General features: G+C 35.8%; 1 non-coding gene across 1 annotated transcript; it reads left to right on the forward strand.

Annotated features, from left to right (window-relative positions):
- Window positions 1-20,782: 20,782 nt before the first annotated feature.
- On the forward strand, window positions 20,783-20,889 carry LOC121208895 (small nucleolar RNA R71). The gene has a single exon (XR_005904018.1). It is a non-coding gene; the product is annotated as a small nucleolar RNA R71 (small nucleolar RNA).
- Window positions 20,890-22,842: the final 1,953 nt, after the last annotated feature.

A 22,842-nucleotide genomic window follows, 5' to 3' on the forward strand; every position in this document is an offset into this window, starting at 1 on the left:
AGACATCTCCGACTTTGTTTCGAGATGTTTAATATGTCAACAAGTGAAAGCGGAACATCAAGTGCCTTCAGGATTACTTCAGCCGATCATGATACCCGAGTGGAAATGGGATCGAGTCACAATGGACTTTGTGTCCGGACTGCCATTGTCAGCAAGTAAGAAGGATGCGATTTGGGTTGTTGTTGATAGACTGACTAAGTCGGCTCACTTTATCCCCGTGCGTACGGATTTTTCATTGGATAAACTAGCCGAATTGTATGTTTCTCAGATTGTGAGATTACACGGGGTACCTATTTCTATCGTGTCGGATAGAGATCCGAGATTCACCTCGCGATTTTGGAGGAAATTACAAGAAGCTTTGGGTACCAAGCTGCATTTTAGCACTGCTTTTCACCCCCAAACCGATGGTCAATCTGAGCGGATAATTCAGATACTTGAGGATATGTTGAGATGTTGCATCCTCGAGTTCAGTAGTTCATGGGAACGGTATTTACCTTTGATTGAATTCGCTTACAACAATAGTTTTCAATCAAGTATTAAGATGGCACCTTACGAGGCTTTGTACGGACGTAAATGCCGTACACCATTGTTTTGGACTGAGCTCGGTGAAAGTAAAATTTTCGGAGTTGATTTGATTAAAGATGCTGAACAGAAAGTAAAGGTAATCCGTGAAAGTCTGAAAGCAGCCACAGATCGTCAAAAATCGTATGCGGATTTGAAACGAAAAGACATTGAATATCAGGTGGGAGATAAAGTGTTTCTTAATTTTCGCCTTGGAAAAAGGTACTCAGATTTGGCCGTAAGGGCAAGTTGAGCCCGAGATTCATTGGGCCGTACGAAATCTCCGAACGAGTTGGTCCGGTTGCGTATAGATTGATTTTGCCTCCTGAACTTGAAAAGATTCACGATGTCTTTCATGTTTCGATGCTTCGACGTTATAGATCCGATCCGTCACATGTGATTAATCCCTCAGAAGTTGAAATTCAATCTGACTTGAGTTATGAAGAAGAACCGATTCGTATCCTAGCTCGTGAAGTGAAAGAGTTGCGAAACAAAAGGGTTCTGTTAGTTAAGGTGTTATGGCTCAAACACGGGATCGAGGAAGCTACTTGGGAAACCGAGAGCTCGATGAAAGAACGATACCCAAACCTATTTACCGGTAAGATTTTCGGGGACGAAAATTTCTTAAGTGGGGGAGAGTTGTGACAGCCCAAAATTGACCCTAGTCGGGAAGTGGTTTCAGGACCGCTAAACCGAGTCACCGAAATGTTTGAATGTGATATTTATTGTCTAGAATATGTAATTATGAATGTGTGAAAATTTCAAGCTTCGATTTAGTCGATTGCATGTGAATTTAGTCAATAGGACTTATGTGCGACATTTTTGAAATGTGATAGGTCGAAGCATAAGGACCTATTAGTGCATGAAATAAAAAGGGGGGACTTGCATGTCAAATTCCCCCCTAATTAGTAGTGGCCGGCCATGACAAGCATGGTAGACCAAGTGTGATGGGCAAGACATGTCATAGACATGTTGTGTTGGTGCATCATAGGTGGAAAAAAATAAAATAAGGAGCATGGGCATAAAATAATAAAAGGGAATATGATGAAAACAAAAAAAAAGAATGTGTGGTTGTTTCCCCCCCCATTGCCGTGAGTTAAAGAAAAGAAAAGAGAAAATTTTGTTCATCCTTTTTCATCTTCATTTGGCCGAAAATTCTAAGGAAGGAGGAAGGAGTTCTTGCTTCATGTTTGGTTTGGAAGAGGATTAGGAGGAGGTTTGGCCATACTTGTATCTAGATCAAGGTATGTTTGAGGTTGTGCCATGAGATTCATGCATGTTTTTAGTTGCTAGCTTGAGTTCTAATTAGCCCATGGTTCAAATCTTTGCTATGTCATGGGGATGATATTCGGCCTAGGTAGATTTTGTGTTAATGCCATTGCATGCTAAATATGGAGCTTGTTAATGATGCATGTGATGGTGGATTGATGATTCTTGAATCTTCTTTTTAGCATTTTTGAGTGAGCACATATGTGCATTGGTTGCTAGATGGAGAAGAATCGGCTAGCAAGTTGTGTGCTAAGGCCGAATATAATTTTGTATATTAATGAGTAATGCATGTGTTAAATTGATGGAAAGGGAGAGGATGCTTTACTAGTGTATATATGTGTGTATTAGCCAAGTTTTGAACTTGAAACAAAAGGGTGTTTAGTCAATACAAGTGACCATACTTGTAGAATGTATTAAGTGTTGAAATCGGCCCCAACATAGACATGCATATTCGACCATAGGAAGGAGATTGGTGTTGCATGTATTCGGTTAGAGGCAAGCATATTGATGCTTTTGTCTTGGCTTAGAAAATTCGGCCAAGGGGGAAAAATTAGCTAAAATGTTGAGTTTGATTCATGATTCCGTACATATGTGACTTTAATGTCTAATGTATAAATATGGGCTAAGTGCCTTGTGTTCCTCTTTTCGATGCTCAAATGATTAAATCAATTTATTTGTTTAATTAAGCTCAAGAGCAAAGGGGAACTAAATCTGATAAAGGGAAGGAAAAAGTGGTCGAATAGCTATCGGAATCGTTCGACAACACCCGAGGTAAGTTCTTGAGTAAAAGAGCTTAAATTATGATTTGATTAGATCATGTTTTAAGCAAACCAAAATCATGCTCTTTGTGTGTGGCTATTGAGCCGAAATTGCAAGAATGATAAGTGTCTTGTGTTTGAGTTTTGTTAACGAAAATGAAATACGAATGTGCCATGATTTACTGTTAAATGTGCATGGTTATTTGAATGATGTCCGGGCTAAGTCCCGAAGGCTTTGTGCTAAGTGACCATATCCGGACTAAGATCCGAAGGCATTTGTGTGAGATACAAATTCCGGGCTAAGCCCGAAGGCATTTGTGCGAGTTACTAAATCCGGGTTAAGTCCCGAAGGCATTTGTGCGAGTTACTATAACCGGTCTATGTCCCGAAGGCATTTGAACGAGTAGCTATATCCGGTTAAATTCCGAAGGTATGTGATTTGGGAATGAATGATCTTGCTGTAAAAATTTCAGTTAATACGCTTGAAACATCCCAACATTAAGGTATGTTTCGTATGTGCTTTGAATTAGTTGAGCCCTTACAAATAAGTATTCGCTCAGTTGATAAACGAGCTACCGGCCTTTGGCTAAGTTGATCTTTGTGTATGTACATAAGGGTTGGTAATGTGAAGTAAGTATGATATTGAAAAATTGTGCATATGAAATTATCCGTTTAGCTACATGAATGCTATACTTTTGTTGTGCTGGAATCCCTTGCTCAAAACTTACTAAGCATAAATTGCTTACTCCGTCTCCTTGATTCTCTGTTTTATAGATTTTGGTTCTCCAGCTATCGGACTCGGGATTTTGAAGTCGAAGTCGCCCACACTATCAAAGCCCCCCCCTTTTGGTACAATTTTGGTTGAACTTCGGAATGGCATGTATAGGACTACCCGTTCGTTGTGGGTCATGGACCCTTTGGACTTGTATAATTTTGGATAGCCATGCGAAAATGACTTATATATGTTTGAGTATAATGTTATAATCTTTTGGTATGGATATGGTTATTGAGAGGTGTGGATATGCTTGACAAGGATTGGCCATGGGAATGGTTAATCACTATCATAAATTGTGCTATTTATGCAAAAAGGGCTAGTTGAATCATGGAAACTATGAAATAGGTAAAGTCTACCTTAAAGGCAGATGCTGACAGCAGCAGTGATCTAGATTTGGAAAATCACTAAAAATAGTAGGAATGGAATTAAATAGTGAATAAAGTATGTAAACGAACCTTGATGAATCTATTTTCATAGGAAAGTAACGAAACAACCATACGGACAGTATGTTAAGAGATATTCAGGTTCTTGTGAGACAGGGGCAGAACGGTTTCTGGATTTCCTGTTCCGACTTTGGAAATTCATTATAAATTAACCAGAGACAATTAGGGGTCAAGCCATATATGTATAGATTCCTCTCTGAGTCTAGTTTCTATAGAAATAAACTGCATCAGTATTGAATCCCTGTACAGGGAGATATCCAAGTCGTAATGCGCAAAGGTCAGTGTAGTTGATCCCTGTAATATGGGAGACTTTGACTAATAAACTGTACTAATTGGCCCAACCAAAAATTCTAGAAAAAAATATGTAGATGGGCATATGAGTCTAGTTTCAGGGAAAATTTACGGAACTGGATTCCGAGTTTCTGAACTCAAGATATGATTTTTAAAGCGACTAGTACGCAGATTGGCAGTGTCTGGGAAATTATTTTTTAAAGTCTGTTAACACCTCGTGTTCGACTCTGGTGACGGTCTCGGGTTCGGGGTGTTACATTTATGCTGTTCAAATATGAATTTCTATTGTTGTTTTATGACCTAAATTGATTATTTCCATGCTGTTGCCGTATGGTACTTAAACCTTTACACTTTCAGTTTTATCTTTAAATTTACTAGCAAACATGATAATTTTTTTGCATGAAGGAAATGGTTGTTGTTTTATGTTCTTTTGATGAAAAATGGAAGATAGGTGAAGTTATAGGTATGTGATGATTGATTTGTGATATGCATGTTTAAATAACATGCATGCAAGGTATGTGTGAAAGAGTGATTTGGAAATAAATCTGCTTGGGACAGCAGTAACGTGATTTTGGAAAATCACCATAAATTGTGGGAGATGAGTTAGAAGTATAATAAATTATTTAATTAAATCTTAATGAGTCTAGTTTCTTATAAAAGAAACCGTGTAAGCAAAAGAATTTCCGATAATGAGATATTTGAAGTGATGTGGGACAGGGTCAGAATGACTTCTAGATCCTCTATTCTGTCTATATAAAATCATTATAAATTGTAAAAAAATGGTCATAAGATGAAATTTATATGCTTAGACTCCTTAATGAGTCTAGTTTCAAATGAAATAAACGAGAACATATTTTGAATTCTGTACAAAGAGAAATTTGATTTGTAGTGAGGAGTGGTCAGATTAGTCAAACAAAGAAACAGGGGAAACTTTAAGAAAAATTTGGTACTTATTGGCCAAACCAAAAATTCTGAAAATTTTATGGATGTAAGATATATGAGTATATTTTCAGGGAAAATTAATAGAACTTGATTTGGAGTTTCGTAGCTCCAGTTATAAATGATTTAGTGACTATTGCTCAGGAAGACAGCTTGCAGTGAAATTTTGATTATGTGGTAAACATTGACAGAAATTTGTTAATGAGTTGCTTATTGATTTCTTATAAGCTTACTATGATTAGTAGGTGTGAAATTTGAATATATTATATATATTATATTTTGAAAGTGATGCTCGAATAGTCGAATAATGACTAGTTTAAAATCTTTGAATTGAAGCTCAAGAGCATAGAGGGGCAAAATTCGGATAAGGGAAAAGAGAAAGTAATCGAATAGCCGTTGTAATCGTTCGGCAACATTCAAGGTAAGTTCTTAAGTGTTTAAGCTTAATTCCTTTTTATATGCCTAAGAGTTAAATTAATATGGTAAAGGGAATGTAAATTTTATTTAGTTAATGTGCCGAATATGTAATGATTTAAGGCTATAAGCCGATTATGGCTATTATGCCTAAGTTGAATTGGATTTGGAAATTTGATGCACTGAATGAGTGTTACAACGAATAAACTATGCCGTATATGTACTGGTGGGGATATCACGATTTGTGATTATTGAATATCTAAAGGAAACCATGATGTGTATAAAATTATTATATTTAGTCCGTTGTGGTAGCCGAAGGTGGCTTGGTACTAAAGTGATTAAATGTGAACTTCGATGAGGTAAACTATTAAAAGTGTGGTGCTATAAGACTATGGGCTAATACGATATGAGGATTCGTTCCGTATAGTAAATTATTCAGGTACGAACAACCTAATAAAGTACATGTGAATTAAATGAATTTGATGATTGATGTGAATAGAACGTATAAGAAATGGTTTCATGTTTATGTTCAACTATGAGACCTTGTGTTAAATCGACAATCGAATTCGTTCAAATACATTAAGTTGGTCAGGCATGCGATATGTACTTATGCAATTTTAAATCGATTGGAATTGAATTACGAATGTGAATTGAGAAGCATAGGTAAAAATGCCTATATGTGAGTAAGGGTAAAACCATCGTAAATTATCGATAAGGACGGACTATGTGTGGAACCATCTTATAATTGCTAATTTGAAAGGTTGTGTACGAATCAATGAGCAATATGAACATATTAGATGAATTTTGACCTTTTGGTTCTACTAGAATTAAGTTGTGCGATAAATAATTTATGTATATGACTTATAGTCGAATGGTCACTATGGGTTAAGTTTGAATGGTGAAATGGATGTGTGATATTTATGTATGACTTTTGAACCGAAATGTAAATGATGGTGTTCATATGGAGCTTATATCTGAATGTAGCAAATGACTACTAATGTGATATATTGAATGAGATGTGTTAATATATGATTTAATATGCATGATATTTTATGTGTATCCGGGCTTAAAGACCCGTAGGCTATATGCTGGAATTATATCCGGGATAAATCCCGTAGGCCTAGTGCTGGTATTATATTTGGGCTTTCGTGCCTAGCAGGCTTTGTGCCGTTGATATGTATTCAGGCCTTCGTGCCTAGCAGGCTTTGTGCCGGTGATGTGTATTCGGGCCTTCGTGCCTAGCAGGCTTCGTGCCGGTGATGTGTAGTCGGACCTTCGTGCCTAGCAGGCTTCGTGCCGGTGATGTGTAGTCGGACCTTCGTGCCTAGCAGGCTATGATGCTGGTGGAATACTATTCGGGCCTTTGAGCCTAGCATGCTATAATGCCGGTGAGATACTATTCGGGCTTTCGATATCGGGCCTCGAGCCTAACAGGCGAAATGCCGGTGAATGAATAAAAGTCTAAGGTTAAGGCACCTCATATTAGATTGAAAAATGAATACATTCAATACATTAAATGAGCCAGGTACACACTATGTACTCATATGCGAGTTCGATTTGAATGGAATCACAAGTGTAATATGTTATACATATGTGAATAAATGTTATAATTATATCTATGACCATGATACATTCGATCAAGGTGTGAAAGTAAGTGAGAGCATTTGATTTATTTATGTTATATGAATTCAGATTAAATATTATAAGAATGCTGAATGTGCAGTATGTGCTTGTGTATATTCGGCCAAATGGTAATATATCTAGAAAATGACCTTTTGAGAAATTGAATAATCGAAGTATAATTGCGTTTGTTTGTTTGCATTGCTTAAAACTTACTAAGCTTATGAAAGCTTACTCCGTTGTTACATTCCTCTATTTTATAGATTGTTGGCTCTAGTTACTTGCTCGGGTTGGAGTTTGCCGGAGATATTATCACACTGTCGAGCTCACGCTAATGGTGTAAGTAAATCCTAGTATTTCGAGTCTATGGCATGTATAGGGTTTTAATGTTTTGGACCTCGTAAGCCCATATATGGGACAGATTGCATGTGAAAAGAAAAATTTTAAATTGATTGAAATTTTTCGACACGGTTTTTGTGTGATTGACTGAGTTTAAGTCGGGTAACACCTCGAACCCTGTTCCGGCGAGGGATACGGGCAAGGGGTGTTACACTAGCTTTCGTCTCAATGCTGATGCATGTCCCAGACATGTCTTACACTGGCATTTCATAATATGGCCAATGCATGTCCCAGACATGTGTTACACTAGCATACACATATCGCCCAAATGTCATGGCATGAATATCCGTTTATTCCTAAGATTCAACCGGGAGGTTCCTCTACGTCAATTCTCATCATACATAAGCCTTTCCACAATCAAGCAATTTATGATATATCTATTCAAATACGTGTAATAACGATGTAGTTATATTATTTACATACGACCTACTCGTTTCTATGGGATATCATATTCCATTGAATTTCTAATGTATTCTACCATCACGTGAATGTTATTAACTTTTGGCATCACTTTCATCATACTCAATATCATCAAAATATAATTCAATATAACCGAAGTAAGATAGATTCAAGTATATTAACAATAACATGGATAACATACTTATTTATTCATACGAACTTACCTCGAATACGGAAACGACAATTTTACCATTAGTCTATAACCTTGTATTTTTCTCGATTTAAGCCCGATTCTCGATTTTCTTAATCTATCATTTCAAATATAGCCCATTTAAGACTCACATTATTCAAATTGACCCAAAAATCATATTTTTGAAAATTTACAATTTTACCCCTAAACTTTACCAAAATTACGCTTTTGGCCTTAGGCTCGTAAAATGATTTTTATTTAATTTTCTTAATCTTTAAGCCTAGCCGAACCATTTTCATAACTATATCAACTCAAGATTTCAATTATTACACACATTTACTCTCTATTTTACAAACTTTATAAAATGATACTTTTAGGTGTTTTCATGCTAACACCTTTCACAAAAGTTATTTATTTTACAACTAAGATTCATTTTCTTCCATAAAAATGCAGCAGAAAACATGAATATTCTCATGTTAAAACCCTATACTTTCAACCACTTTGCAAAATAGTCCCCTCATTAGCTAGATTAGGCTACGAGGGTTCCAAAAGTACAAAAATTATAAAAAAATAAGCATCTAATTCACTTACTTGTGAGGGTGAAGAGTTTGCTGAAATTTCAAGCTTCCAAACCCTTATTTTTGCTGGTATTTTCGGTGAAGAAATATGGAGAAGAAGGGTGGCTACTTTTGTTTTATTTTATTAGTGTTTGCTTATGTCATCAAATACCAACAATACCAAATTTTGACTTTTCAACTTTTTTGCTCCCCCTATGGCCGACCATCACTTATTTAATGGCCTAATTTCACTTTAAAGACCCCCAATTAAGTTCTTTAGCAATTTGACACCTTTGACTATTAAAACAAAACTTTTTCCCTTTATGCGATTTAGTCCTTTTTCGCGATTAAGCACTCAAATGCCAAAATTAATTCACCAAAATTTTCATGTACTTATATAATCATGCTATAACACATAAAATAATATTAAAATAATTTCTTGACCTAATATTTGTGATTCCAAAACCACTGTTCCGACTAAGCCCTATTTCGGGATGTTACAGTATGTCTTGGCCGTGTGAAACTTGCACCTAATTTCGAAAGAATTTAATTAACAACACGGCCTAGCACACGGGCATGTGACATGGCCATGTGCATAAGTCATAGAGTTACACGGGGTCGAACAAGGCCTGTAGCATGGGCGTGTTCTAGGGTCACACGGGCGTACCCCTTGGACCACACGGGTGTGTGAGCCCTGCATCTTGGAAAATTTTTGAAATTTCACGAAAAATTCTTACTGTCTCCGATTAAGTCTCGACTTGATTCTAATGCTTGTATTAGGCCTTGAGGGTCCATTTAACGGACGTAATGAATAATCTTAGAAAAAGAACAATGATTAACATGATTTATTTGTAAATATTCTGAACGTTCCAGTAATACTCTGTAACCCTATTCTGGTGACGGATACGGGTTAGGAGTGTTACATAGAGTAGCTCATATAATGGCCAAAACAGGTTTTAATCTCACTGATAACTATTTTTAAATTGAGGAAGTACTTAAAGAAGCTGTGAATTGGGATAAACGACTCTCGGGGTAACGCTCACTGAAGGCTTCAACAGCACTTGCAAGAAGGGTGACGGACAGAGCAGTGAAGTTGGTGTTAAACCATTGATAGGTGAAGGGTTAAACAAAAAGAAAAGTCTTTTCATTGCATCAAGGCACCAAGACTTTTTTGTTTACTGGTTTTGTTGGTTTTTATGCTTTATTTATGGTTTCCAGTTGTTTTTGTGTTTACCAAAGATGTTATATAACTGACACATGTAGTTGGGCTTTGTTTTTTTGTTTGGCTTTTTAATAATAAAGTCTGGGTATTTTACTAAAAAAAAACTCTAGTATTAATGGTCACTAATCTAACTATCATTATGACAAAAGCAAGTGCACCTATCGAACAATAGTATAACTATGGTGAGTAGGGAATATCATATCCACGAGGACTAAAAGTACTAGTAATTACTATTTTTCTATTATTTAGCCGATAAATTAGGATAATTCTTTTAATCTATATTTACTAATCTAAATTAACTAAGAACTCGATAGAAAATGAATTAGGAAAATATTTGAAGATAACCAAAAGGAAAGTCAATACCCAGGAAAGAATCCACTTAGACTTCACTTTCCAATTCTAAATCTGAATTAAATAATTTATTCACTTGTGTCTTGATCCGTAGAAATCCCTAAATTATGTTAATATCTCTTTCAGGAGTAAGAACAACTGACTCTAGGTTGATTAATCGAAATCTCTTTCTAATTTAAACCCTTATTGTCGCGTTCGATCTATGGATTCTCTTATCAGATTTGACTCTTATCTAGTAGATTTATGTCGTCCTATTTCTAAGATTGCATGCAACTCCACTCAATTATGCTAGATCTACTCTTAAACAGGGACTTTTTCTCTACTAAAATAAGAACATTAAACATGAATTAAGCATACATAATTGAGAACAAGAATTAAGTATTTATAGTAATTCAGAAATCAAATAATAAGATTCATCATAGGTTTCATCTTCTCTAGGTATCTAGGGAATTTCGTTCATAATCTGAAAAGAAAATATCTCGAAGTTAAAAAAACTACAAGACATAAAGAAATTCAAATAAGCTTCGAAAGAAGTTAAAAGGAAATCTTCAATCTTAAAGGAGATCCGCTTTTTAGTTGGCTTCGATGGTGTTCTTCGAGTAATTTCTTCAATCTTCTCTGCATGCTCCCTTAGGTCATCTTCTAATTGTTATTTATAGACTTTATAATGGTCAGAAAGCCTAAAAAATGAGTGTTTCCGCGTGTTTGGGAAACAGGGTGTGAAATAAACACGGATTGGCACATGGGCGTGTAGCCAGCCTCGGCGTGTTTGGGAAACAGCTCTTTTTGCTCGATTTTGGCTTGTTTTTCGCTCCTTCCGCTCCCCTATGCTCATCTAAGTATATAAAAATTAATTTAAAGGAGTAGGAGCATCAAATTCACTGATGTACATAATAAATCATCCAAACACGCATCAAGAATGAGCTTAAAAACATGTTACTTTTATGGCTTATCAAATATCCCCACACTTAGGCATTTGCTTGTCCTCAAGCAAAATCCTGAACTCACAATTAAAATTAATCTTTCTCAACTCATAATTCTCATCAATGATGTTTCGTTATAATTCACAAATAATCATACATTGATAATTCAACTAAAAGAGCACTAAAGATTCAAACAATCAAAGTCGAACATTTTTTAAAACATAAAAAACATAGGTATTTCCCTTTATATAAGTAATTACCTTTAATTCAAAATCGACAAGAATCAACATCCTCACTAAAGATTCACTCAAATCACTCAAAGTGTTTAAAGTCCAAAAATAAACACTCAATAGTCAAACATGAAAATTCATTACCATAAGCCACATGAAAATCAAATCTCCACTACTATAAAATGAGATGATACACAAATCAAAAGGTATTTAAGAGGTTGTAATGGGGTTAGGTTAAAGGGTGTGGAGAAAGGATGAAAAATTTGGTTAAAATTGAGATTGAATTGATAAATTACCAAACTAGAAAAATAAAAAAATGTTGAATAGAAAACAATTACATCAATCAAAAACTATTCAAGAATAACAAGAGCTTCTTCTCAAAATATGAATTTAACTGTTCAAGCTCAATTAACATAGAACTAAATAATAACCAATATATATGTTTTTTTTTTGTTTTTTTACTGAGAACAAGAAGAAATAATTCATCAACTTAAACAAAATACTTAATTAGGCAATTAACCAAACCAAATCTCGATAAAAATGGAGTTAATAAAATAGGAAAAATTTTTAATGAGAAAAAATGAGTTATGGGTTAAAATTAATGGGTGAATCAAGAAACGGTGTGTTAGGCTCAAAAGGGTTCACTAAGGGTTAATTATCTAGATAGCCTTTTTATGGGATAAGTGAGTTAAAACCTAAGTGCCTTTATCATCTCAGTATATTAAATAAAAGGTGTGGTCTCGACATGCACAATCGAATCAAGTTCTAGAATAACAAATCAAATTGACACACTCATAACCAATAATAAAATGATCAGGAAAAATGTATGCTTTAAAGGCTCAAAATCTCACAAAAAATTATGGTTTTTGATGTCAATCTTGCAAATATCAAACTTTAAGGTAATACCTCAATTCAGAAAAACAACCGAAAATTTTTTAATTTTGAAAATAGACTTATCATGCTTGATCCTCTCATGTCTTAAAGTTTAAAATAACCAATGCGCAATTATATATGAATTTAATCTAAAACACATCAATAAAAATCACAAATCGATAAAAATTCATTCTAATAGTAGTATAAGAAAATTACTTAAACACAAGACAAAATTCAGGATTTTCTAATAATTATATAAATAACCTCCCCACAGTTAAGATGTACATTATCCTCAATGTACAAACATAACTAATCACAGTATAAACAAAATATCATAAGAGAGGGAGAAAACTGAAACTGCCCTAAATATTGGATAAAATCCCCAAAATAGTGAAAAGCGGAATTGTAGTCAAAACTAAATGTAGAGCACAATTTTGAGCAAACTAATAAGAAAATAAACACAAACAGTGAAAAAGATTAAGGGGTTAAAACCCGATTAGGAACAAACAGAAAAATAAAAATATTGCTCAACATATAAAAAAGAAATAAGTCTAAGAAAATAAAAATAAACATAAAATAAAAATAAAATAAAACAAATGGACTCAATGGTCCTCATCATCACACGCGTCAGTGTCGTGAGTCGTCAGCGTTGAGGATAAGATATGGAGATGCTGACAGATCTGCTGCAATGTCGCGTCAATACTGTCGAACCTCTGAAAGCAATGCTGCTCAAAATGAGTGAACTGCTCAGAAAGGTCCACTAAAGTAGCAGTAGAAGAAACAGGACGGTAACTTAAAGCTGAAGGCTGAGGTGGGTCCTCATGATGGAGAAGAACATCATTAGTGAAGTCCTTAGGTTCATTATGAGTGTCAGAATGAAATAATCGATATTGAGGAGGATCCACTCCACGACGCATCTCAATCATCCTTATATGGATCATGCTCGAGATTCCCTGTGGAGACATCTAGCTGATGAATGTAAGTGTAGAGGACTATTCCGGTGTGTTGAGGAGATCGAAGTGTCGAGCAAGTATAGTCACATAAAGGCTTAAATAAATGGGACCGTTCATGTCACGATCAGTTTAATGGCGGAAGGCTAAGGCAATGAAGTATGCCAAATCCAAGATAGGCCCGGTGGCCATGCTCTATAGATAATAAGCATTAGTAGTACTAACAACTCTGGTGCTCTCTCTCTTACCGGTCAAATTTGAGCTAAAAGGGCATAAAGATATCGTAAGGCCAGAGAGAGAGAAGTTGCTTTCGAGCGACTCACGTCATAAAATGTCCTACTCGCCGTAAGCTCTGACCAACAACAAGATGGCGAGTAATGGATGGGCCGATGTAGGCGGAGGAAGTTCATGGCAATCATAAACTCCTCAATGTAGAGTCCCATAGTATCGCCGAACTTGGGAACACTCATATGACGCACCAAGCCACTGAGTTAGAAAGTGATGGTGCTTGGCTCGTCATGAGTTGTCATCGCGTGCTGGAGAGTAAACGTAGAACAAAACTCCAAAGTAAGCTCTATGCATATGGGCTCGATGATGGAGAAAAATCGGTACCATGGGGCTGTAGTAATAAAGCCACGAACGTGAGTAGCTAGATGGACCTGCTCCAACACGGCCTAATCAATATATCGGCCTAGGTAGAGTGGGCATTGTTGAAGGAGCTAAAATAAATCCTCCTAGGGACCCACCAAAAATCAGAGATAAGGGTAGCAGACCTCGGTGGAGGCACTCAAGGAGGAGGTCGCACTAGAGGTCTTCTGCTTTTTTGAAGCGGGGACGACGACCTTAGACTTATCGCGTATGTTTGTCATGGTGTGCCTAAAAAATAAAATAAGTCATCAATAAATAAAGCAACACCAATTATGCAAACAAAGCGAAAAAATGTAGGATCCAAGTAGTCCAAAAAGCAAATTATGCGTAAAATAGAATGGATAAGGACCCAAGCATGCAAAACCCATACAGTGAAGCTCTTATGTACCACAATGATGAAAACAATAAAGAATAATAATGAAAATAGAACTAAAAGACAAATCATGACATACTTGTAATAAAAAAATTAACAAGAGTAATTGAGAAGAATAATAAAATAAAAGCAAACTATACAAATAAAAATAATGAAATGGAATAAAATAAACTAAACTAAGAAACACACAAAAAAAACTAAATAATAAAATAAACTAAGAAAGAAACTAAAGAAAATAATAATTTTAAGAACAAATAGAAAATATAAAATAACGAACAAAAATTAATAATAAGAGAAATAAAGCAAAATAAAATAAAATAAAATATTGAAAATGGGGAAAATATAAAAAGAAACCGACAGTGATGATGGTGGGTCGGGGTGCGGCAGTCAACAGTTGGAAGAACAGACGACGAAGATGGTGGTGGGTTGGGTTCAGTTGTGTAAGGGGGAGATCAGAGAGAAATGTGGCTTGTGGGGTGTCTGCATTGGGGTTTGGAAGGAGGAAAGGGGAAGGAGGGATGATGGAGTGAGAAGAGGCGGGGCTGTGAGGGGTCGAGCTTAGGTGGGGGTTTGCATGAGGAAAGGCAAGAAAATAGGGGGTAAGGGTGGTTGGTCATAGTATGCGACGGGGGTGAAGGGATGGTGAAGGTGGTCGGTCATGGAAGAGAAGGGAAAGAAAGGGAAAGGGGTCAGATTTAGCGATTGTTAGGGTTGTGGTCGAAAAAAGTGAGGGGGCGTGAGCGTTGGAAGGGTCGGCGGACGACAATGAAGGGGATAATGAAAAAGAGGAGGAACGATGGCCAAAAAAACGGGTGGATTTAGGTCAAGGGAAGTCGGCACCTAGGGTTGAAGAGGGGAGGAAGAAGACAAACTTAGAAAAAATAAATTAGGGTTAGGGATTTTTAAAGGTGACATAGTCATGTAAAGGTCTATGTTAGGTTATATGACCGTGTGGCTCTCCCCAGCCCGTGTGCGATTTAAACAAATCAACCCAATCTTCACACGGCCTTGGACACGCCCATGTGTCCAGGCCTTGTTTCACACACAGCCGTGTCACATGGCCATGTGCAACCTCCTTTACTTCTCCCATGCCTGTGTGACAGCCCACATGCCTGTGTGCCTCGACTGTGTCTCGTACATGGCCGTGTGCCTTGCCCGTGTAACTCTTTGACTTGATTTAAAAATGAAAACAAATTAGCTCCAGGTTTCATACGGCCTAGGAAACGCCCGTGAGTCAAGGCTATATGGTCCACATGACCATGTCACATGCCCGTGTGGACTATTTTAGGCCGTGTCTCTGTCGATTTTTTGTAAAAATTAAGTCCCAGGATCCACCCAGCCAAGGACATACTCATGTGTCCAGGTTGTGTGGGTTACACGGTTGTGTCACGAGGCTATCTAACTCACTGTCGATTTTCTTAAAATTTTAAAACTAAGTCTTAGGATCCACACAGCCAAGGACACACCCGTGTGTCCAAGCCGTGTAGGTTAAAACCATTTTTTAAAATTAATTAATTTTAAAAGCATCATGAAATAAAAATTAAGAAAATTAGCAGTGTTAACACTCAGGTTACTTCCCGAGAAGCACTTATTTAAAGTTTAAGCTCGAGTTACCTTGTATTCACAGTCATGGTGGTTCGCAGAGTCGAAACTCTTCTTTCTCGCTGTCAATTCTATTATCAAAATAGGGTTTGAGTCGAGTAATATTTACCTTAAAAGTGTCGAATTTATAATGAGTTACCTTGACTGTACCATTTGGAAAGACATTTAGCACCATAAAAAGAGTTGATCCGCTTGTATTAAGCTTTGAAATGGAAATACATGGATCTGTTTTTATCTAGTAGTACCTTGTCCCCAACCTTAACTGGGTTTGTTCCATCCATATGCTCATCATGAGGTCTTTTTTGTTCTGTATCGTGTATTCTTGATTTCTCCTTGACATGTTTCTGCCGTTCGTCTAGTTCATCGATCTGTAGCATTCGTTCTTCACGAGTCTTTCTATTTTTGTCGCATGGACTGAAACATGGCTCCATCGCGTTTTTCAAGGGGTTCCCTGCAAAGAAGTTTGAGCCACAAGGTTACTCATATTGACAGAACTCATATAAACATCTCGATTTCTAGATGTCTTAACAGAATTTCGAGCCTGGAGTGTAATCGTGTCATCACCTACAAAAAGTATTAATTCACCTGTACCAACATCAATAATGGTTCTAGCAATTGCTAAAAAGGGCCGACCTAGAATCAGAGGTACATCACTATCCTCATCCATGTCTAAAACAACGTAATCAACTGGGAATATGAACTTATCAATTTTCACAAGTACGTCTTTAATAATACCCCTAGGAAATCTAATGGTTCTATTTGCTAATTAAATACTAATCCTAGTTTGTTTGGGTTTCCCAAGATCTATTTGCGTAAACATTTTATAGGGCATGACATTAATACTATCCCCTAAATCAGCCAAAGCATTATTAACATTTAAACTACCAATTAAACAAGGAATAGTAAAACTCCCTAGGTCTTTCAATTTGTTGGGTACTTTATTTTGAAAAATAGCCTAGCACACTATATTTAGCTCTATATGCTACAAATCATCTAACTTTCGTTTGTTTGCCAAAAGCTCCTTTAAAAATTTAACGGAATTGGGCATCTGTGAAAGAGCTTCAATAAACGAAATTTAATATGCAAATTTTTCAAAAGTTTAATAAATTTACCAAATTGTTCGTTAGTTTGGTCTTTCTTCGTCGCCTTAGGATATGGCACACGAGGTTTATATTCCTTACCAACCGATGTTTGCTCATTTTGGCTTACCTTAACCTTACCTTTACTTACCGCACTTTCTTACCTCGATTCTGATTCAGATTCAACTAACCCTTCTTTATCTCACATAGTAATTGCATGAAGTTTCTCTATTGGGTTAGTTTCGGTATTACTAGGCAAGCTACCTTGTGGCCTTTCTGAGATTACCTTAACAAGCTGGCTTATTTGGTTCTCGAGCCCTTGGATCGATGCTTGTTGATTTTTAAGTCTTGTCTCGGTGTTTTGGTAGCGGGTTTCTAAAACTGAGATAAATTTCGTCAACAGCTCCTCAAGGTTCGACTTCTTCTCTTGTTGGTAAGGTTGTTGAAAGCCTAGATGAGACTGTGGTCTCTGGTTTCCTTGACCACCCCAAGAGAAATTGGGATGGTTTCTCCAACCTGCATTATATGTATTACTATAAAGATTATTTTGAGGCCTAGAATTATTACCCATATAGTTGATTTGTTTGTTCTCTGTGCTAGGACCGTAAGGAAAATATTCTAGATTGTTCATTCCTCTTCAATTTGGATCGCATTGCATCAACGGATGTACCTGCATAAAAACACATAAACCATCAATTTTCTTATTTAATTGTTCTATAACAACCTGATTTTGGGTCTAGTCAGAACAGTGGTTTCAGGACCACAAATCTGACGCAGTACAATTTATTTTTATTATATTTTTATGGTTTACATTTTTATTGAACTATTCTGTGAGAATCATGTTCGAAAATTTTGGTGTTTGGCACTCAATTTAGTTTTAACGACTAAATTATAAAAAGTGAAAAACTTGAATTCTAGACGTTAAAGGCGTTCAATTGCTATGAGATTTTAAATTAGAGGTCTTTATATGATAATTAAACCATTAGTTAAGTTTATGGACAAAAATAGACATGATTAGGTGAAATTTTAAAGTAAGATATTAAAGGCATTTTGGTCATTTGGTTATCAAATGAATTAAAAAGGGAAAATAAAGCCAAAATAAAGCCAAAATTTTGTCTATCTTCTTCACCATAGCTGAAATTTTCAAGCTCTCCATAGCTAGGGTTCGTTCAACTTTCAAGCTTGATTGTAAGTATATCCTAGCCTCGTTTTTAATGCTCTTTATGTTTTTGAAGTCGTATTCACCCAATCTTTCTATTTCTACCATTGTTTTGAAGTAGGGTTCATGTTTAAAATTTTACCCATGCATGACATGCATGTGTTGTGATGTTTTATGGTAGAAAATGAAAGTTTGATGTATAATAAAAAAACTTTTACTAGGTGATTTTTTATGGAAATGTGTAAAATGACCTATTTGTAAAAAGTTGTAAAATGGGTAGTAAAAATCTGATTTAATGGAAAATGTGGGCTGATATGAGCTTGTATATGGTTCGGCTAGGCTTGGGTTACCAAGAAATTGAACACATTTCATTTTACGAGCCTAGGGACAAAAATGTAAAATGTTAAAAGTTAGGGACAAAATGGTAATTTTGTCTAGAATGCAAATTAATGTAAATGTATGTGTAAAATGGTGAATTGATAGTCAAATTTGCTTATATAAACCTAGAACAACCGATTATGGAACTAGATCGAGGAAAACAAAAGGTCTCAGAATAGTTGAGTTCGAATACAAACCATTCTCAAGGTAAGTCTGTGTAACTTAATTTGGTATGTTATTATGTTTTAATTGAATTGTGTGATTGATATAATATATACGTAATGATACACACTATGAAATAACCATAAGATGGAAAACATGAATAAAATGTCATTGTCCCGGTTGAGCATTGTATTTCGATGGATTATAATAATTTCCTTAAACTGAACAAAAAAAATATAAAAAGGATTTAGCCCAGACGGGTAATCCTGAGCTACACTCTTTTAACCAAATGTTGTGAGATGGATTTAGCCCGGACGGGTAATCCATAGTAGGCTCATTAGAGCTAACGTTATCGAAGGGATTTAGCCTAGACTGATAATCCTGAATAAGCTCTTAAGAGCGAATGCTAAAGATGAGATTTAGCTTGGACTGGTAATCCTGTTACATAAATATGGCTTGAGAGTGTTCTTTATGAATATGTGCTCAAGGAGCACTCTGGATGTAAATAGACGGATGATTGACATATATACCTCGAGTATACTACCCGAGTCTCTATCGAGATTTAAAATAGTTCAATGAAAAGAAATCTTGAAAAATGAAAATTGTGAAATGATATGAAAGTTTATATTATGGTGAGCTCATCTATGTCAGTTTGAATACTTCATGACGTGTATGACGTGTATTTAGGTAACTTGTCAAAATTATTTATGGAATGAATGCGTATGCATGCTTATTTGAGTAATTATGACTGGTAAATTTTCTTTCTATTATGTGAACTTACTAAGCATGAAAATGCTTAACCCGTTTTACTTTTCCTTGTTTTATAGTGCTCGTAAAGCTCGCAAAGGTTGGAGATTCGGTCGGATCAAGATCACACTATCCAAAAATCTCCTTTTTGGTATAGCTAAATGACTCATTTTGGTATAATGGCATGTACAAGCTATTTGGTATTGATGAAGGCTTGTAAGTAATATATTGTGACTTAGCCATTGGAATGGCTAAGGATGTTCAAGTAGTGCATGTATGATGGAATGGCTAAGGATGTTCAAGTAGTGAATGTATGATGTTAACGTATGTCCAAATTCTTAAGTGTCAAGTATGGTTGATGATACATTTTGTAAATGACCATTGAAATTAGCTAACATTGGTTTAAGTTTATATGCATATGATGATGTCTTTCATGGATGTGGAAATTGCATGGTATGAGTTAATAAGTACGTAAATGATGTGTGGATCCCCTGGTTGTGGTTGAATTGGTTGTATGTTTATACTTAGAATGGTATTACATGTTGTTGTGTAGGTTGTGCATGGAAGGGTGACAAAAAGGCTTGGTAAATAGCCTTATTTTTGTCCACATGGATAGACACACGGGCGTGTGTCTAGGCCGTATATGACACATGGCTTGCCTCATTGGCGTGTGTTCCGGCCGTGTGTCCCCTAACCTTAATTGTTACAAAAAAAATGCTCAATATCGAGCACACGGGCAGAGACACGGGCATGTGTCTTAGCCATGTGGACGGCACGACCTTGAACATGGGCGTGTGCCCTGGCCATGTGAAGTCTACACCTATTTTATCAAAAATTATGAAAATTTATTCGACCACATGGCCTAATCACACGGGTGTGTGCCTTGGTCGTGTGACTTCAATTTTTTGATGATGTCATAAACAGAGAATTGCACGGGTTAGGGACACAGGTGTGTGTGACCACACGGCCTGCCCACACGGGGGTGTGACCCCTGTTTTGGTGAAAAGTTTTGTAAGCATTGTAAAATTTTCTAAAGTTCTCGATTTAGTTCCGAACCACTTTGAATATATGTTTTGAGCCTCATAGTCTCGTTTTAGGGACGAAATGAATGTTTATGAAAAGTTTTAAATTTGAGTGGAAATTCATGTCTCGGTTTTGAATGTTTGTTTGAGTTTACGTCCGGTAATGCCTCGTACCCTGTTTCGACGTCGAATACGGGTAAGGGGTGTTGCGTGTTCTACCTGATTTGATAACATGGTGACTGTATTTAGATTGAAAACGTTGGCTGCTCTATTAGGCTTCGAACTCATGACTTGCCACTGATAATTATTTAGTGGCATCTCCTCTATAAATTCATAAGCCACTTGAGGTGTTTTATTGTTGAAGGTACCATCGGCTGATGCATCGATTAATTGCCTAGTTGAGGGATGCAAACTGTTGTAGAAGGTTTGAACCTGTAGCCATAGAGGTAACCCATGGTAAGGGCACCTTCTCAATATATCCTTAAACCTCTCCCACGCATCATATAGAGTCTCTAAGTCTATCTGCACGAAGGAAGAGATATCATTCCTCAGCTTAGTTGTTTTAGCCGGTAGGAAGTATTTCAATAGGAATTACTCGGTCATTTGATCCCATGTAGTGATAAAACCTCATGGTAAAGAATTCAACCACTGTTTTTCTTTATTCCTCAACAAGGAGGGTAACAACCGTAGGTGAATGGCGTAATTAGAAATGCCATTTATCTTGAAAGTATCACAGACTTCCAGAAAATTAGCCAAATGAGTATTTAGATCTTCGTCTTGCAAACCATTGAACTGAAAAATAGTTGAATTATCTGAATAGTGTTCAGCTTCAGTTCGAAGTTATTCGTAGCAATAGTGGGTCTTACAATACTCGATTCAGCCCCAGTTAGAGTGAGCTTGGCATAATCGTACATAGTACGAGGAGTAGGATTTAGATTTGCAGGATTTGCAGCAACCATAGGAAGGAGCTGATTATTCTGATTATCAGTCATCTCTTCAGTAATAATAATAAGGTTCTCTTTCTCTTCCACTATATTCTGTCGACTCTGCCTTGCTTCTCTAAGGTTTCTGCGAGCTGTACTTTCAATTTCACTATCAAATACTAACGGTCTCGACGAGTTTCTTCTAGTCATAAACTAAAGGAACCTACAAGAAGCAAATAAAAGAAAATTTAAAAAACAAAAATTAAACTATAAACAAAAATAAAATGCAATAAAAATAAATGGCTAAATTAATATAAATCAAGTGTTCCTAATATTTTAGTCCCCAGCAATGACGTCAAAAACTTGATGGTCACTAAACTAACTATAATTATGACAAAGGCAAGCACGCATATCGAATAATAGTATAGCTATGGTGAGTAGGGAATATCGTATCCACGAAGACTAAAAGTACTAGTAATTACTATTTTTCAATTATTTAGCCGATAAATTACGATGATTTTTTTAATCTAAATTTACTAACCTAAATTAACTAAGAACGTGATAGAGAATGAATTAGGAACATATTTGAAGATAACCAAAGAGAAAGACAATACCTAGGAAAGAATCCACTTAAACTTTACATTCTTATTCCGAATCTGAATTAAAGAATTTATTCACTTGTGTATTGATCCGTAAAAATCCATAAATTATGTTAATATCTTTTTCGAGAGTAAGAACAACTGACTGTTGATTAATCGAAATCTCTTTCTAATTAAAACCCCTATTGTTGCATTAACTCGATCTATGGATTCTCCTATTAGATTTGACTCTAATCTGGTAGATTTATGTTGTCCTATTTCTAGGATTGCATGCAACTTCACTCGATTATGCTAGATCTAATCTTAAACAGAAACTTTTGCTCCACTGAAATAAGAACATTAAACATGAATTAATATCCCTAGAATATTAAAGCATGAAATAAGCATACATAATTGAGAACAAGAATCAAATATTTATCATGTAATTCAAAAATCAAATAATAAGATTCATCATAGGTTTTATCATCCCTAGGTATCTAGAGAATTTAGTTCATAATCTGAAAAGAAAATATCTCGTAGTTAGAAAAACTAAAAGACATAAAGAAATTCAAATAAGCTTCGAAAGAAGTTAAAAGGAGATCTTCAATCTTGAAGGAGATCCGCTTCTGAGTTGGCTCCGATGGTGTTCTCCGAGTAATTTCTTTAATCTTCTTTGTGTGCTCCCTTAAGTCTTTTTCTAATTGTTATTTATAGACTTTAGAATGCTCAGAAAGCCTAAAAATTAGGTTTTTCTATAACACCCCTAACCCGTATCCATCGCTAAACTAGGGTTACGAGACATTACCGATCATACAAATTACTTATACGAATATTTATTAATATAAATGTCTATACTGACTTCATTAATAAATCGGGAACATTTCATACGATAGTATAAACTTTACATACAATTATCCCTATCAAAGTTCGAAACATTTTGAACACCTAAAATAAATGAGACAAGAAAAATTGTACTTAAACCACTAAATTACCTAAATTATGTTCGA

The sequence above is a fragment of the Gossypium hirsutum genome, chromosome A10, assembly GCF_007990345.1.
Source record: "Gossypium hirsutum isolate 1008001.06 chromosome A10, Gossypium_hirsutum_v2.1, whole genome shotgun sequence".
Taxonomy (NCBI): domain Eukaryota; kingdom Viridiplantae; phylum Streptophyta; class Magnoliopsida; order Malvales; family Malvaceae; genus Gossypium; species Gossypium hirsutum.